This window comes from Ambystoma mexicanum, chromosome 2q (assembly GCF_040938575.1).
Source record: "Ambystoma mexicanum isolate Mex_15411 chromosome 2q, UKY_AmexF1_1, whole genome shotgun sequence".
Classification (NCBI taxonomy): Eukaryota; Metazoa; Chordata; class Amphibia; order Caudata; family Ambystomatidae; genus Ambystoma; species Ambystoma mexicanum.
In genome coordinates this window covers 648,375,660-648,394,622 of record NC_090924.1, presented here as the reverse complement: position 1 = coordinate 648,394,622, position 18,963 = coordinate 648,375,660, and the positions used below count along the sequence as shown (strand labels likewise).

The following is an 18,963-nucleotide window of genomic DNA, read 5'->3' as shown; positions in this document are numbered from 1 at the left end:
GTGGTCAGAGGATGGGCATTGGAGATGCAAACCTTTTTTCCCCTTATGATGGGACCTCTAAAATAAATCAAGTGGTAGTGATTGCCTCCTGTACAGTGAAGAAACTTTAAAAACCGTTTGAGATGTTGTCAATGTTGCTATTTGTGATGTGATCTTTGATGTCCTGGGTGTAAATCAGTGCAGTGCATGGTGTTACGTGAGTTAAGTTTCCACAACCGGAAAATGTATTTGGTATTTTGCATTTTGTGCTGCAACCGTAGCATCCTGTTTATGTTTTTTCTATGAATTTCAAAGGTTTTTATTATCGCAAATTAACCACCACGTCACTTTAACAAAAAATGTTCAATGAATTACAAAAAAGGTTTTGGAACAACTTAACCATAATGACCCTTCAACAATGTATTTTCACTGAATTTCACAGGTTTTAATAAGGGCAATTTTGCCATAAAGTTCCCTTTAACAAATGTTGTCAATGAATTTCAACAGCTTTTGTAAGTGAAGATGTTTCATGATGTTGCAGCACTGTGTGTAGGTTATTAATAATTGTGCTTTTAAGGTATATGAAAGAAAAGCTCCTTTAACAAACATATTTTTTGCAGCACATACTGATGTTTGTCACTTTGAACAGCACATGGTGAAGATGCAAGTCATGGCTGAATTGGCTACGACATCAAACCACCCTCAATAGGCACTGGACCTAGCCTTGCAGCCTGGTCCAGTTTTCACTATATCCCTGAAATGGCATCAGGGGCCCACGGTTTGCAGCCATGGCCATGGGCATTGGCCGCAATCTGTGGGACATGTGGTTCAGCCAAAGCTATTTTTCAGTGAACATCAATGCTTTTTGAAGATGTTTCATACAGTTTCAGCGCTGAATGTAAGTTATTAAAAAGTCCTGTCTGAAATGTATGACATAACTATATACTCCCTTTAACATCTATTTTGCAGCTCACATTGACATGTATCACTTTGAGCGAGACATGCTCGGGATGCAAGGTATGGCTGGAGTGCCTGGGGCATGAGGCTCAGCCACTCCACATGTCCCCCAAGCCATCCACAATAGCCCCTGGACCAAACCTGAAGCCTGTTCCAGTTCAACGATAGCATAATGGAACCATGGGCCACTGTCCATGGCTTGTGTCCAAACACCATGGGACATGAGATTCAGCTGTGTTGCCTACCCCACGAAACAACCAACAGTCAACATTTGCCATGACCAGCAGCCTGCCTGGGTGGCTATTAAACCTCCATAATGGGACCACGGGACAATGTTCAAGGCTTGCAGCTGTGGCCAGTGACCAGATTCCCTGAGACATGGGCTTCAGCCATATTGCAGGCCCTGCTAAGAATCTCAGAGTAGACATTGGGCCTTGCTGCAGGCCAGGCCCAGTGCCCCCTACAACCCTATTTTGTTTGTATTTTATTTATTTTTACATTTGTATAGTGCCCAGACCCGGAGTTATCACAGTTCTTGCAATACAGTGAGAAATTGAAGAAAAAACATTGCCATCAAGAGTCTGATACATTGCCATCAAGAGTCAGTTCACCATATTTGTCAAAAAGCCACGTTTTTAAGAGTTATTTTAATTTCAATAGCGACAGTACATTTCTGATGTGGTCAGGAAGAGTGTTCCAAAGAGTGGGGGTAGTAACACAGAAACTGCCTCCCCCCATACATGTTGAGGTTGAATCTGGGCATGAAAAGAGATTGACTGGATGACGACCGGAGGCATTGGGTCACTGTTTTGAGTAAGATGCGGGTGGTGAGGTAGGAGGGGGCGTTTTGTTGGAGACATCGGTAGGCTAGGATACGTGTTTTGAAGGCGATTCTAGCTTTTATGGGAAGCCAGTGAGCATCCCTTCTTGCTGCTGTGATGTGGTCAGAATGTTTAAGTAGTAGTGCAGCTCTTAGTGCTTTGTTTTGGAGGAGTTGAAGTTTAGCCATGTTCTTTGAAGAGGTGCCGGAGAACAAGAAGTTACAGTAGTCACGCTTACTACCGATGATGGCCCGAGCAAGGGTCAGGCAGTTGAAGGGAGAGATGAATTCCCCTGTAGCCCACATAGCCTTTGGCCATGCCCAGGACAACCTTGCCACTGACCATGGTCACAGACCATGCCTCAGACACCAAAGTTGAATTACAATATTTTAGTACCTACATTTTGGCACTTTACAAAAAATAAAACACTAGATGGATTTATACCAAATTTGCAAAAGCATGGTTTCGGGACCGTGCTGCTGCTCCTCATTCAGGTTTGGCACAAATCCATCCAGCGGTTCAAGCTATAGCTGTAAGTAAGATTATTTTCCAATTCAAGTCCATCAGCATATGTACATTTTAGGATCCCCTTACAACTTTGTCACCTTGATGAAAAGGTACCAAACTTCCCAAAAAAAAGAAAGAGGTAAATATTTTTAAGTTTTGTGCAGATTCGTCAAACGGCACCAAAGTTATATGTTGCCCAATATGTGCTCTTCCTATGGGAAAGCCAAGTTAAGCATTACTACAGGGTTGCTACCACAGACCCTATACTACATAGAGACACCACATTATGAAAAGCTTTTATGTGATTTAGTGACCCCTCACTTTTAAAGGGGTTACAGATGCATCTGGATCCATTGAGACAAGAAACAGGTAAAACATTATCCAAATGGTTCATCATTTCGCCAGGGCTCCGAGGGACTCATGAGTTCATCCTTGCCTGTTAGCTCCATAATTATTTTTTGGCTGCTTCAAAAAATAAATAAAGTGTATATTATGTAAATGCATTGCTTTTAAGATTTGTATGTGTACGTTTTTAGGGGGATGAAATTGTGTTGTAATTTAGATTTTTCGATTCATTAAATGCTGACTGATTAATTGGCTCTTGGTCTCCATTTTAGGACAGATATTGTTTCTAAACCATGTTGACTTTAAACACTTAGCAAGAACAAAATGATCAATATTTAAGTATGAATGAATATTCGGTTCTATTTGATTATAACAAATACATTACAGAGAGGGATGTTTCACCTAAATAAAAACAGCGAAGAAAATACCAATTCTTTTTTTTCTATTTGGGGAGGTTCCCCCAGCCCCTGCCCCCGTTTCCCTATGTGTTTAAGCCCACCCAAACCCCCTCCCCATTATCCCATTACTCCACCCCATCTATGTTTCCACAAAAAATCGTATTTCTTTCGCTGTTTTTGTTTCATTATATATTACCTCTCTGTAATTGTTTTCGCTGTAATCACTAGATACCTGAATGCTCACCTGTAGTAGGGATTGCATAGAATAAATACATTTATCAGACGTATACTAATGCAAAGCTTATTTCAACAAAAAAGGAGAATGAAAGCGCAATCCAAAAGGCTATTATTTAAATTGTACACCTACCATGCAGACAGATGCGTAGCAGTGGCACAGGGTCTCTAAAAGTTCCAAAAGTATCTTTACATATGAACCTTTTGGTTGCTTCTTCCACCCCCTCACATAAGGGGGGTATTGCGGGCAGCAGAGTGAACTGGCCTTTTTGATGTGCCAACCCTCCAAATTAGGATGTGATATGCACCTTCTGGCAAAACCAGACACCTTTTTAGGGCATACATATATAAAGCACGATGGTACTTATCAAGCAGATTTTAAAAATATGCTTCAAAATTAAATAAGTAAACAAGTAAGTGGGAGACATGCGCATATTAATCGAAATCACATTTATAAGGCACAGACCTAAAGAAAACATGTGTTATCTGAAAATGAAACAGCAACAGCAGGAACAGATAAGCTTAAATATTGATTCCTGTTCTTGGGAAACTGTCAGAAGAAATCGCCAAGCAGCAGGGTCGGACGCAATTTCTTCAGCATCGACATATGATCGCTTTGCTGGATGTTAATGAAACACACTTGAATGTCTGCTGTTTATTGCTGTGCCAGCAGCAACCGTAGTAAAATGCAACCCTTTTTTTAAAGAGATTTTGGCACTAATGTAAATAGTTTGGTTTTAAACTGATTGTGACTGTTATGATTTTAGGTACACGTAAATGAATTTGTCAGTTTCTGTCCTAACTGATTTAGCCTGAATTTTAAATATAAGTGTACTTACAAGGATTGGGAAAATGAATTGTAATTAAGATGTTGTGTTTTAATGAAGGTTGTTAAAGATTATTTTATAACCATATAACAATTAAAAAATGCACACTATTGGACTTGCAAAGAGTTCTCATCTAGGGGAATGCAGGTGTAAAATGGTGGATAAAACGCTATTAGAAAATGTGGTTTATCAAGGACAAGGAAGAGAAAGGAGAGTTTGGAGAACAACGAAATGCTGCTTTATAAGGCCAAACAAATTCATTGTCAAAATCGTTCTTATATAACGGGTTTTCATCTACATCTCTTTACCTGGTGGGAAAGAGAGAAATGTGCAACAATTTGCATTTAATTAATATAGACAATGTTCTTCTTATTGGAATATTACTTTTAGGAATTGTAGTGGGAAAGTCTTCACAATTAATGGCAAAGAGTTTGGGTGTCTGGCTCCTGTTTTTGATACACCTGGAATACTTTTGGGCATAATGTCAACAACAATACCTTTGATGTAAAGAGCCTTTCGGATCCCTCAGATATCCTGAGGCTCCAGTTACACGTGGGAACCCCCAATGGCCAGAAGGTTTTTGATTGCATCAGTTGGGACTACCTTTGCAATTAACAAAAGTAATCAGGTTTGACAAAATGTCCTCTTCTTCATATAAAGCTTTGCATGAGGGTCCAACTTTCAGATTATGTTTAAATAAATAAACAATATGTTGTACAAACAGATGGTCATGTGCAATCATGACCACAGACACTGCTTATGCTTGTTTTGTACGCACCATCTTTCTGAATCAACTGACTGCTCTGACAATTACAACATTGAATCGTTTGAACAATAATGAATATAAAATGAGTCGTTCCAGGTCAAAAGGCTGCCCGGAACATGCCAGCCTCCTGATAGGATGGAGTATGAACGTCAGCCGCAAACAGTGAAAATACATTGCTGTGGATGGCATCCTGCAAGATGAGGTGCTGGTTAGAAAGGACATTACTATCAACATCAGGTAAGTGAGTTTGCTGATAGTAGGGGCAGGGGGTGCTGAAAAGAGGCAGAACAGGTGCGATGTGGAGTATTGCCTTTCCCCCCCAAAGAGTGGCAACTCATGAAAGAAGCATTGGCAATGCGAACAGTTTGGGTTTTTGTGTAGGCATGGTAAAGATACTTGCCAGGCACTGCCGTAGTGGTATTAACTGATCATCGATGACAGCAATTGCAAAATGGTGGGAGTACCTGGGCATATAACAGCAGTGCCTGCAAATGCCTAATAATTATACACAAGCCAAAACTGTTGGCTTTGCCAATGCGTGTTCCTAAGTAGACTTCAGTGAAGGACATGGATATCACTTAGAAATGGAGTGGCCGAAGGCAGACCTGCTTGACATTTTTATTGCACCAGTAGTGTGTTTACAGCTCCAATTAATTAATTTGCTGTCAGAAGACAGTTTTATAAAACACTGGCAGGCACTTTGAGCATAAGGCTTCATGGTAAGGCTTGAAAAAGCTAGCTCAAAGAGATCCCAGGAGTATGTGTGTTGGGGAAGGGCAGGAAGTTGGTGAGAATGGCCATAGGAGTTAGCATGGCCATGGGTAGCCAATGGTTGGTAAATAACCAAACAACTCCCAGAGGTTTGTGTCCCTCCTCATATGACATTTCTCCCTCCTAGCTATTCTAGAATGCAATAATGTGCGTGTGTAGGTGATGCTTTAGAGCTACCTAATAGCCAAAACTAAAAACATGGGCAGCACATAGCCCACAGCCCAGAGAACACACAGGCCGCTCGGAACAAGGTACACCTGCCAGCTTTCAGACCAGAGGGACGCTGATGGCCTAGGCATGTATGGCTGGTGTTGTTTCACAGATGGATGGACATAGCTCCAAGTCCATCTATATGCATTTAAATACTTAATCATGACAAGCAACAGAGATAAAGTGCTATCAGTAATCTTTTTTATTTTAATCAAAGTGTGGTCAAGTGTCAGTTTATAAAATGAACTCCATTTAAGCAGTGGAGTTTCATAATGAAAAATGTCTTGTATGTTATCTCATACCTGGGAATATTAATCCCCAAAAATCAGAAGTGGTGTATAAAGGACAGTGGGCCTCATTACGAGTTTGGAGGTAGCCATGCCCTGAATAAGGGCATGGCTACCCCCAAACCGGGTCTGGGTCCGCGTCCGGCAAAAGGGGACTTACCGGGCCATTCTGACCTTGGAGGGCCCGGTAATTCCCATTTGCGGGACCCAGACCCGCTACGTCCCCATTCCCAATGGGAATGGGGAGGATGGTAGCAGCGGTACCATTCGTAACGGTACCGCTGCTACCATCCTAGTCTGCTCGTGGGTGCCGCTCTGCACGCCTGGTCTGACTACTGGTCCTTGGCTACTGGTTCTTTTCCATCTTCCCTCAAGCACTCCCTTGTGCGCCCCCTCCTTAAAAAACCCTCTGCAGACCCTTCCTACCCAACCAACTACCACCCCATTTCCATCACCCCCTTCCTGGGAAAACTGCTTGAGAAGCTGGCCCTCCCCCAACTCATCTCTCATACTGAACTTGTTGGCTGCCTACATGACCACCAGTCTGGATTCTGAGCTTGAAGAGGAACGGAAACTTCTTGTTACGCTCACCTGGCTCCCACAGAGGCGTTGATCTGAACTGGAAAGCTGCGGTCTTGGAGTCCAGGATGTTCTTAACCTCAAATTCGGGTTCCCCGTCTATAAGGATGGGGTATGGTCTTGTCCCTGGTTGCACTGGCTTCAAACGTGACACATGAAAGATGGGGTGAATTTGAATATTAGCAGGTAAGTCCAACTTGACGGCCACCGGGTTGATAATGGCCTTAATAGAGTAAGGTCCCAAATATCTAGGGTTAAAGGTCAGTGTTCCCTTGAGAGGTATGTGTTTTGTGGCCAACCATACTTGATCCCCTATCTGGTATTGTGGAGTATCACTTCTATGCCGATCAGCATCTTTCTTATATTTCTCCTTCGCTTGTTTTAAATGTGCAGTTGCCTCCTTAAAGGCTTGTGTAATCGTAGCGTGTAGATGGTCCACTGCGGGCATTTCTAAGTGTTGGGGTGAGTCAAGGTCTGAGGTTTGAGGATGGTGCCCATATAGGGTATAAAAGGGGCTTTGTCCAGTTCCAGAATGTACTGAATTATTGTATGCATATTCGGCGATCCAAAGAATGTCCTTCCAATTACTCTCAGTCTGATGTAACATACAACGCAGGTAATGTTCAAGGGTCCTTGTTGATCCTCTCTGTTGGACCATCGTTCTGGGGGTGGTGATTGGTCGATAATCTCATGTCGATTTGTGCCAATTGACAACAATTCTTCCAAAAAATGTGAAATGAATTGACTGCCCTGGTCAGAGACCAACACGTAATCCATGGATGCGAACAATGTTTTCGAGGAATTCTTTGGCCAGGTTTGAGGCTGAAGGTAATCCTTTTAAAGGAATAAAGTGGGCCATCTTGGAAAAAAGATCCACAATAACTAGAATGGTGTTAAACCCATTACAAGGAGGTAGATCAGTAATAAAGTCTAACGATAAGGTGTGCCATGGTGTAGGTGGAATGTCTAAAGGTTGTAAGAGTCCAGCTGGTTTTTTCTTTTGACTTTTGTTTTGGGCGCAAATGCCACAAGACATCACAAATGATTTAATATCCTTTCGCCAGGTGGGCCACCAGAATTGTCTTTTAATTTTAGCTTCAGTTTTTGCAATACCTGGGTCCCCCTCCATTAGGGTATCATGATAACCAGAAATGACTAGCTCTTGCAGTTCCCTGTGTGGCAGAAATAGCCGCCCTTGGTAATAATAAGGCAGATCATTGGTGACAGAGTAGTCCGGGCCTTTCTTTACCCAGTCCTACAGGGCTGTAGGCTGTAGGATCAAAGAGTTGCTGGACCTTTACCTGAATGTCCTCTAGTGTCTGTAGAGTAGTCATGCCAAGAATCCTTTGTTCGGAAATTATAAGTACTGGTTCTGGGTTCACTTCTGCCTCTCCCATCCCTATTCAGGATCAGGCGTCTGCTTTACCATTCTTACAACCTGGTCGATAGGTTATCACGAAATCGAACTCGGCAAAGAACAATGCCCATCGGAGTTGACGTGACGATTGGGCCTTGGCTGTTTTTAAATACTGTAAGTTCCGGTGATCGGTGATCACAGTAATGGTATGCCTGGCACCGAGAAAATAGTGCCGCCAAGCCTTGAAGGCGGATTTAATGGCTAATAACTCCTTGTCGGTAACCTGGTGCAGAGAACTTTCTGGACCAAAATTCTACTGGGTGAAGCTGGCCATTTTCAGGGTCCTTTTGAGACAGGACAGCTCCCATGGCTACACTGGATGCATCAGTTTCCACTATGTATGGAAGTTCAGGGCGCGGGTGCTTTAATACAGGTGCAGACGTGAATTTCGCTTTCAGCTCTTGGAAGGCATTTTCAGCTTCTTCAGTCCACATAAAGCGTTTATTTTTTCGCAAGAGTGCTGTGATGGGATGTACGACATGTGAAAAATCTGGGATAAATCTGGGATGAATCTGCGGTAGAAATTGGCAAAGCCGTGCATGCTTTGTACTCCTTTAACTGAACTTGGTGATGGCCACTTAAGGATTGCGTCCACCTTTCGTGACTCCATTCGGACTCCCTTTGGGGTCAGGATAAACCCAAGGAATTCAACTTCTGTGGCATGAAAAAGGCATTTTTCTAGTTTTGCATATAGTTTGTGCTGGCGCAATTTCTGAAGGACTGCTCGGACGTGCTTCACATGGTCAGATTCTGAAGAGGTGTATACTAGAATATCATCGATATATACGACAACACAAACGTCAATGAGTTCACGAAGGACATCGTTCTTGAAGTATTGGAAGGCTGCTGGTGCATTGCACAACCCGAAAGGCATCACCTGGTATTCGAATAACCCATACTCAGACCCCCCAGCTTATAGCGATTTTGCGATCCCGCAAAATGCCGCAAAATCGGCCGTTTAGTGCAAAATGCCGCAAAAACAGCATCTTTAAAAAAAAAAATTACATTTTTTTAAAAGTAATCTGCAAAAATTACTGTTTTAAAAAAAATTATACTCGGGGTGCCAGGTTCTCAACTTTTTTTTTACACAAGAAATGAAATGCGCTAACACATCTCATCACTTGCGCCCCAAAAAAGTGCAGCCCAATCCACAAGGGACACATGAATGGGCACATTTTATATTCGCGCCCATTCAGATGGCCTTTTTCACCTCCTTGATCAAATAAAGTGGCGTTTCTGTCAATTTAAAAGCGCATCCCTCATTTCCAAGAAAGATGCACTTTTAAATGTGCAGAAATTGTAGGCAACCTACGCGCACGGGATGTGGGGCTGCCACTGCACGACAGGGTCTTTCCTGACCGTGTCACGCATTTCTTTTAAGGTATGAACCTCTGCTGTCTCGCTTGCATTTCTGTTCGTCAAACAGGATAAAAATTCATTTTTTGGGTCGCATTTTACAGCGGCAGGCACCTGGAGGGCCTGTCCCTGTGAAAGTCGATGGGAGCTTGCAGAACTCTGTCGGGAGCATGATTCTATTCAAAGTACTGCCCATTTTGATGACAAAAATCTATCAAATGTTACAATTTGACCTATTTCGTCCAGTACTATTCGATCGATTTTTATAAATACTGAACATGTGTTGCGGGGGTGTCACCCGCTCCCCATGTTCAGTATTTTTTGGTCTAGGGTGGTTGCAGAAGTGTTTTCCCCTTATTCCTCAAAATTGGGGGCGGGGACAGAAAAAAAAGAAAATAACTAAAAAGGGACCTTGCGGAGTCGGATCCGACCTGCGTTAGAGGGACGGATCTAGCACTGCAGGGTTGCAGGGGAAGCAGCAGCGACCAAGCAGTTAAGTAGGGGAGGGGTTGGGGTGGTGGTGAAAGGTACATTTTGGGTTGTTTGGCTGAAGTGCAAATCAATTCGCAGTGAAATTGACTACGGTCAATTCCGCCGTAAATAATGACACTTCGGTCAAACAACCCAGAACACCATTCAAGGCAGCTGGCCAGCGCACAATTTGCGCTACAGCTCAAGCCTGTGGAAATGCGCCGGTCACCTTTGAGAATAAGGTGACCTACTCATTTCCAAAAATGGGTTGTCTAAAAATAGCTTATCCTCTGTTCTTTTTTTAAATGCCCCATTATTTGAGGAACTGGGTCAAAATCTACATTAAAAAAAATAATGGTTACACTATGAGAGAGAGGGAGAGTGATGGGTGAGATGTGAAGTAATAGTCAAGAAAGCAGAGGGAGAGCTGTGGGTCAGAGGAGGAAGCGCTGCACAAAAGAGCAGAGGAAGCAGTGATGTGGTGGGCCAGAAATCTGAGAGCGAACAGACGTAGAGAAAGTAGAGGGAGCGTATGGTCAGTGAGCCAGAAAGCAGAGAGGAAGCGGTTGGCCAGAAAGAGGCAGTGAGCTGCAGATTGGGAATAAGGATGAGGGAAGAGTGCGATAGAATGGGAGAAAGGATGCAGGATGCAGAAGCAGCACAAAAGAATGACAGACTGTATATTGCGGGAGGAATTGTAGAGTGTGAGTTGGGAGTATGATTTGGTGTGGCAGGGACTGGGCAGTGAAAATTGTGACTTTACAGTGTGACATAGCACGTGAGTATTTGTATGACAGAGTGAGAGGTTAAGGAATGTAAGTTGTGATGGAGAGTTGGTGAGATGTGTGTTGGTGAGAGAGGTGTGTGGGTGTTTGAGGGATTGGAGAACATAGAAGGGGAATATTTTCAGCATTACAATTGATAATGATCAATTTAGTTAATACTATTAAATAGGCATGAACATTAAACCAGAAATGTAGCCAAATCAAACCCTGTTTTGCCAAGCCAAAGACATCTGGGACTCTTCCTATTAAATTAATACAAAAGATACATAATAATGATACCCTGGCTCTCTTGTAGCCTTGCACTGTGCCTATTTCCTGCAATGTGGCAATCTTACACCCTAGAGTTAATACAAAATGTTCCGCAAAAATGCCGCAATAAATAAAGGTTTGTGCCGCAAAATTTGCCATTTCATGCCGCAAAATCCTGGAAGGTATGCATACTTAGTGCGGAAAGCAGTCTTTCATTCGTTGCCCTCTTTTACACGTACCAGATGGTATGCCCCCCGGAGATCTAATTTAGTGTATATACAAGCGTCCTTCACTTGCTCTAGTAGTTCAGGGATCAGAGGCAATGGGTATCGGTTCTTAACAGTTATCTGGTTCAATGCTCGGTAGTCTATGCACATTCTGAAGTCACCTTCCTTTTTGGGCAAGAAGAACAAAGCTGAAGATGCAGGGGACTTGGATGGGCGAATAAAGCCATTGGCAAGGTACTGGTCTAAGTATTGTCGTAGGTGAAGGTTCTCAGGTTCCGTAAGGGCATAGATCCTGCTACAAGGGGGTTGTGCACCAGGTATGAGATCGATTTGACAATCGTACGATCTGTGAGGAGGTAAGGTGTTTGCCTGTTCTTTTTGGAAGACATCCTGGAATTCTTGGTATTCTGGAGGTAGTTGCATGACTGCTGTGGTTACTGTGGCCAGGCCTGCGTTCTGATTTTTCTTTGGGTAACAGGTTTGTGCACAATCCGGGAAGGTTATTCTCTTCTCTCGCCAATCAATACAAGGATTATGTGTTTCCAACCAAGGTATCCCCAGTATTATTTGGAACTGTGGGGCTTTGATTAGATCAAACACAATAGTCTCTCGATGCCCATCCTGACCCAGTAGTGTCATCTCTGCGGTGGAATGAGTTACAGGCCCAGAGGCAAATTCAATTCCATCGACTGTGGTGATGACATCTGAGGTGGTTTTTCGGCAGAGAGGTAGATTCATCATGGAAGCCAATTCATAGTCCACATAGTTTCCTATGGCCCCGCTATTAATGTATGCCCTTAGTGCGTGCATACGCAATGGCTGCCCTGGTTCTACGAGGACCATTGGTATGATTAAATGCAAGGTCTGAGTATCCTTCTTCAAGCTCGGCAAGCGGACCTCTACGCTTGTCGGGCGTGGTCGTTTCCTGAGTCTGACTCCATATGGCTTTTATCAGCAGCTCCTACCACCTTCTTGGGTGGTTTTACAGGGCAGTCCCGTAGAAAATGCCCAGAAGTTACACAATATAGACACAATTGCATTTGCCATCTCCTTTCTCTTTCCTTCTGGGTTAAGGGTCCTTTAACCCCTCCCATTTGCATGGGTTCTGAAGCATCTGCTCCTTTGGGGCTAGCATGGGTTTTGACCAACACCCGATTCTCAAACTTGGCTCGATCAGCCTTTCTGTTCTGAAGTCTGTGATCTAACTGGACCACTAAGTCTATATATTCTGCGCAGTCTTGAGGTGGGTTCACGACTTGAGCCAAGACATCCTTGAGTTCTCCTCGAAGCCCTCGATGAAATAACGTGATTCGTTTTACCTCAGGCCATCCAGTTTCCACTATCAACCTATTAAAGGTTGCGATGTAGGATAGAAGGTCCTGGTTACCCTGTCGTAGGGGCAAAAGTTCGTTATCCAGGGCCTGTCCTTGGGAGTGCCGGGCAAATAGTCTTTCCATGCTCGTTTGAAAGCCCTGAAAATCCTGAAGAATTGGGTCATCCTGAGTAACTAGTGGAATTGACCAATCAGCTGCACTGCCGCTGAGATATGACAATACAAAGGCTACCTTGGCTTGATCGTTTGGGAAGGTTCCAGGTCTGCATAAAAAGTGCAAGCGGCATTGGTTCATAAACACGGCAAACCTTTTGGGATCTTCGGCAAAGCGTTCGGGTGGAGCTAATGGAATATTTCCTGGTAGGTTTATTTGCATAGGGTTACTCGATAACACAGGAGCTGGATTTCCCCCGGAACCAGGTAGGGGTGCTTGTCCAGCCTGGCTTTACAATAGTTGCCTAGCAAGGTCATCAGTTCTCTCCTTTGACAAAATCAGTTCTCTCCTAAGAGCATTGGTTTCTTGACGGACGGAATGCACTTCAGCCCTCAGTTCCCCTATTAATTGGGCCAATTGGTCAGTCTCTGTGGTATCCATAACGCCCGGGTGGGAATTTGTGGGTAGGCTTCGTGTTCTGTTACGCTCACCTGGCTCCCACAGAGGCGTCAATCTGAACTGGACAGCTGCGGTCTCCACCAATGTGACCCGTAGGGCAGAGATGACGGACTGGACTGGCCCACCTAGCTTCGTTTGCTTGGCCCGTAGGAATATTCTTCTGCAAATGGAGAAAGGGAATTAACCACCCATGGAGTTGAGCGTAAATCCCCCCACCCCCGCTGTTCTCCCCACAGATCACCTTTGATGTCCCCTCTTATCGTCTCACCTGATGGTTTGAAAAGATGAGCTCTCCATCCTGCATTGAGCGCAGGGGCGCGTTGATATCCAGTTGCTTCACTGGCTCGAAGGAATTGGTGAGTTCCAGAACAATATTGACTCCGAAAAGTATGTAGTTCGTAAGAGTTCACATGTCTGACTTTCACTCTTGTCCGATTCCTTGCAGTTTGCAGCTTGACCCCAGCGAAGAGTTCCTTGTGGTAGCTGACGAAGTTCAGGTAAGGATTTGTCTTATCCAACACAGTTCAATAAAATAAGGCCTGAATGTAACCTGTTGCTTGCTCCCTTATTCAGGTGTGGGGAGAAAATATGAAGTTCGGGGAATAATGGCTCCGGCGGTAAAATTAGGTAAGTCTATTGTGGTGAGAAGAATTCCCCTTGTTTGTCCCTTTGTCTCACCTTGTTGTCCTTTTGTTCCCCTTAGGGGCCGGGGTACGGCGAGAATGCAATGGAGACTGCGCCGACCCATGAAGAGGAATAGTACCCCCGGCAGTAAATCAGGTAAGTCTATGGGGGTAGTTACTATTGCCTCTGTTTTTTCCCTTGGCTCACCTTTGCTGTTCTTGTGTTCTTCTTAGGGGCCGGAGTGTGGCGGGAACATGCCGTAGGATGCGGCGGATCGTGAGGATGCTGCGAAGGCCGGTGAGTTCAGCGCGGCGCTGCAGCAGGCGAGGCGGCGCACGTAAAATACTTCTTTCTTCCAGCTCGAAGGCGCGGTGGATCCGGAATTCAGGTATGGATCGAAAGTATTGCTCTTGTTCTAACCTTTTCTCCTTCTGTTCCTCCCTTTTTCTAGGAGCTGCAGACTCGAGGCGGGCGTGGCAGAAGACTGGATGCAGGCTTGCAGACACAGTGAGCGTTACGCTGTTGGATGCAGAATAACGCGAAGCGTGTGATGCTCTTCGGGCGTGGTTTAAATAGCCTCCAAAGTAGTCCCAGGTAAGTATTCCTCCCCAGCCCCACCCGAGTAAAAAATAGTCCCTAGGTAAAATAGTCCCTTCCAAGCCTCATTTTTCTTGGAGCGCTTGCTGCATGGTCTGCATCAGGTAAGCTTGCAGCATGGTCTGCATCAGGTAAGTTCTACTCTATGAGCCTGGCGCCTATGGCTTCAGGACTGACTCTCCATATGAGCCTGGCACCATAGGCATCAAGACCGCACCCAAACAGCCCCTAGCAGGGTTTTTTGGGCTTGCTCAAAATAACTTGATGCCTGCTTCCGGGGTTGCTGGACCTGGTCTGGTTCCCCAAGATTAGGCATCATGACACTTCTCTTCTGAACACCCGTGAAGAACAGCTCGCATCTCTTGACTCCAACTCCACTGCTGCCCTCATCCTTCTTGATCTTTCTTCTGCATTTGACACAGTGAACCATTCCATCCTCATAAAAAGGCTCCTTGGCACCCTAGGCATCTCGGAGCGGGCACTGGACTGGCTTACCTCCTTCCTAACTGACCGTTCTTTCAAAACCATCCTGGGCCTTTCTCATCCCCTACTTCCTCCTCCGCCTGTGGCATCCCCCAGAGCTTCATTCGTTCCCCCTGGCTCTTTAACATATACCTTTCTCTGCTGACTCAACTCATTTCCTCCTTCTCCCCCAACTTCCAGTGCAATGCTGATGATAGATGCTGCGAGTGAGGTCCTGTTTCCACCCTCCTGGCCATCTGTTGTTCTCCTGCACATGTGGAGTTTGTGCTTGGCTGCTGACCATTCCATTAGGTAGGTGCACTTTCTGTGCATTACTGCACATCCAGGGGAATTATTGAACCTGAAAAATCTAAATTGGAAAAAAAAGAAGAAAAAGAAAAAAAACGAAATTTCCATATAATTGTTGGAAAGGACTGCTTTATTTGGCATATTCATCGTGCTGCCATTTTTTGAGCTTTTTAGTACCTGGAGCTGTCTTGCTATTTTGAAAGCACAAGTTTTTTCCCACTATTGCCTGCTTATTTAACTGTTTTTTGGCCCTTCCAAGATGGCAGCCGTGGTTTTCTTTGTTGTGTAGGCAGGCTGTGCTGAACCACCTCTCCCTGTGCTGCACTCCCATTGGTTGCTGATTGTTTTCTTCCATCCAATCAGGGACCGGCAGGCTTCAGCCGGCCCTCTCAGCAAAGCCCACTGGCTGGAACTGATTTCTTTCATCTGCTTCTCACTGAGTTTGAGGTCCTGTTTCCACCCTACTGGCTATCTGTTGTTCTCCTGCACATGTTGGAGTTTGTGCCTGGCTGCTGACCATTCCATTAGGTAGGTGCACTTTCTGTGCATTACTGCACCCCCAGGGGAAATATTGAACCTGAAAAATCGAAATTGAAAAAAAAAGCGAAGAAAAAGAAAAAAATGAAATTGGCATATAATTGTTGGAAAGGACTGCTTTCATTTGGCATTTTCATCCTGCTGCCATTTTTTGAGCTTTTTAATACCTGGATCTGCCTTGCTATTTTGAAAGCACAATTCTTTTCCCACTATTACCTGCTTATTTGACTGTTTTTTGGCCCTTCCACGATGGCTGCTGTGGTTTTCTTTGTTGTTTAGGCAGGCTGTGCTGAACCACCTCTCCCTGTGTTGCACTCCCATTGGTTGCTGAGTGTTTTCTTCCATCCAATGAGGGACCGGCCGGCTTTAGCTGGCCCTCTCAGCAAAGTCCCACTTCTAAGGCCCATGTCTGCTCCCTGTCCGCTTCCAGAACGCTAATTAGGGTCCTCCCTGCACCTTAACCACAATGATGCTGCCACCTCACTCCTCCAAGAAATCTGGATGCCTTGACTTTGCCTCCTCCAGAACTATGGGTTAGTTCCGTTCTTATGGACTCACTCCTACCGCCTTTGACTATCACTGTTCTTTCTGTGTGTTACTCCCATGTTGTCATCCTGATGCGCAGTGCTTCCTAAAACCCTTTGCTAACATCTGATTCCAAGATTGAAAAGTCAAATCTTGCTGTTTTTGCTTGGTTCTAAAAAGTCAAATCTTGCTGCCCATTGCGAAATTGTCTGTATTTTGCTTGTATACTGTTCTCTGTAACTTGCCAGCCCAGTGACCTCACCACTCTCTTTTGGCCCACACCTACATTCCTTAGCCCCCCCCAGTATCTTCATCCTCTCCTCGCTTCCACCCCAATGGTGCTTTCTGTTTCTCCTATCTTTTCCAACTGCTTTTCCATTGACTATCCTTCCCTTCTCACTAAGTCTGGTAGGAAGAAGTTCAAAAAGGATATCTTGCCTCTAACCCTGGTCTTCCTATCGCCGACACCTACTCCAATGCTTCCGCCAGACAGACCCTCACCGACATCCTCTTTCTCGTTCCTTTGCCAGATCTATGGACTACTCATTTGGTCTCTGTGCTCTGCCCTATCTCCTCCTCACCCATTAATGGTGGCACTCGCTGGGAAGTTCTCATGGCTTCCTTTGACTCCTCTAAAGTAATCATTAATGTCTACCTAAATGGCACTGTCATCGTCCAAGGCCCTCAGGCCAATCTCCTCCTCTTTGATAGGCGCTTCCCTCGCCTCATCAATTTCCTCTCATCTCCTGCTGTCCCCTCCTCTCCGCCCTTGGCTACCTTGCCCTCTCTCTCCTCCTCCTCCTCTGCCCCTCCTAGGGCTCTTTCTCCTCTGCAGAGTGTACCTCTGATGTGTGCCCCTCCTCGGAAGGTCTTTAAGGCTGGCAACCTTCTTCATATTGCCACTCTCAACTCTCGCTCTGCTGTCAAACACTCCTCTGACATCTGCCACCTCCTTGAAGAACTAGACCTTGATGTCCTTGGTCTTACTGAGACATGGTTCACGGCCAGCTATATCACGAGCTTTTACACTCTCCTCCCTGATGGCTACAAAATCTTCTCAGCACCCAGATCCTCCCAGTCTGGTGGGGGGTAGGGGGAGTAGCCCTGATCTTTCCTGAGTGGATTCCTGCCTCTATCATTCCCACTCAGACCTACTCCTCTTTTGAATGCCTTGTCTGTAGGCTTACTCTCTCGCCTACCCATTCTCTTACTGTGGTTACCATCTACTGGCCTCCTGGTCAAATCACCTCATTCCTCTCTGAGTGGACAGACCTCTCCTCCTGCCTCCTGGCCTCTACCACTCAACTCCTCCTCCTCGGTGGCTTCAATATACATTTAGACTCTCCTTGTTCCTCCTCTGTACTCTTCCGTGACCTCTGCGACTCCCTCTTCCTGTCCATCCTCCCCTGTGGCCCGACTCACTCTGCAGGGCACACACTTGATGTCTTGATCTCTTCGGACCTCCCCCTCTCCATCCCTCTGACCACTCCTCTCTCCTGGAATGATCACTCCCTCCTCTCCTCTCATTTCCCCCCAAGTCAAGCCTACCCCAACACTGCCACCTACCTTCTCAGACATCCAGCCCATGAAGCGTGTGTCAGTTGAGGCTTTTGCCGCCACTTTCTCTCCCCCCCTCCCTCTTTGGCTGTCTCACATCCTGACACAGCCCTGTCTCTGCTCTACTCTTCAATTTCTGATACACTTGATGCTCTTGCCCCTGTCATGAGGATCTTTTTGAAGTCCAAAGCCAAGTGCAATTCCTGTTATGACTCTGACCTCGCTACACTTAAACGTAAGTGTAGACTGGCTGAGAGGAAATGGAGGACTTCCTGTTCATCCTCTGACAAACTGGCCTTTCACCTGCTACAAAGGCAATACCGACTCTCTGTCCTCACCAAGAAGGGATTCCACATTCAAGCTCGTGTCTCTGCGGCATCTAACAACTCGGCTGAACTCTTTAAAATTTGCAAGGAGCTGGCAAACCCTGCTGCAGTCTATACCCCTCCTGTTGCCTCCCAGGCTCTTTACAATGCCCTTGCCTTTGAATTCATTTAAAAAACCCAGGACATCCTATCCACCCTCTCCACCCACACCCCACCCTCCCCTCTCCATCTGTGCTTGCTGACCCTCCTTTAGCCATCCCCCCACCATCCTTATTGTCCTTTCCTCTTTTCTCCCCTGACGAGGCTGCTAGACAAGTCCAATCTATGAAAGCCTTGTCAAAACAGGTTCATCCCTGTTCCTCTAAAACCATCAAGGACCACATTGACACACTGGCTCCGGCCCTGCTGATGTTTGCAACCACTACTTTGCCTCGGGATCCTTCCCCTCCACTCTGATGCACTCCTTTGTGCATCCTCTTCTCAAGAAACCCACAGCTGATCATTCTTGTCCAGCTAACTATCACCAATTTCCATTACTCCCTTTCTGGGCAAACTCCTGGATAAATTGGCCATCTCTCAGCTTAACCTTCATTCCAATTCTGTTGGCTATCTCCATTACCACGAGTCTGGCTTCAGAGCTGCCAGAAGCACGGAAACTGCTCTCCTGAACATCCGTGAAGATCTGCTCTCCAACCTTGACTCTAACATTCCCTCTGTCCTCATCCTCCTCGATCTCTCTTCTGCCTTCGACACAGTCCACCATACCATCCTGCTCAACCATCTCCGTGAAAACCTGGGTATCACTGATCAAGCTCTGGCCTCGCTGACCTCTTTCCTCTCAGACCGACCCTCCCGGGTCCAACTTGGGTTCTTCCTTTCATCTATCTTCCTCTC

General features: G+C 45.4%; 1 long non-coding RNA gene across 2 annotated transcripts in view; it reads left to right on the top strand.

Moving 5' to 3' along the window:
* The window catches only part of LOC138569657 (uncharacterized), a 1,296,145-nt gene that overhangs the window by 1,175,467 nt on the left and 101,715 nt on the right, over positions 1 to 18,963 (top strand). For both annotated transcript variants that reach the window (XR_011303296.1, XR_011303294.1), the window contains one exon: positions 4,931 to 5,071. This is a non-coding gene — a long non-coding RNA (uncharacterized lncRNA). The remainder of the gene's footprint in view (positions 1 to 4,930; positions 5,072 to 18,963) is intronic.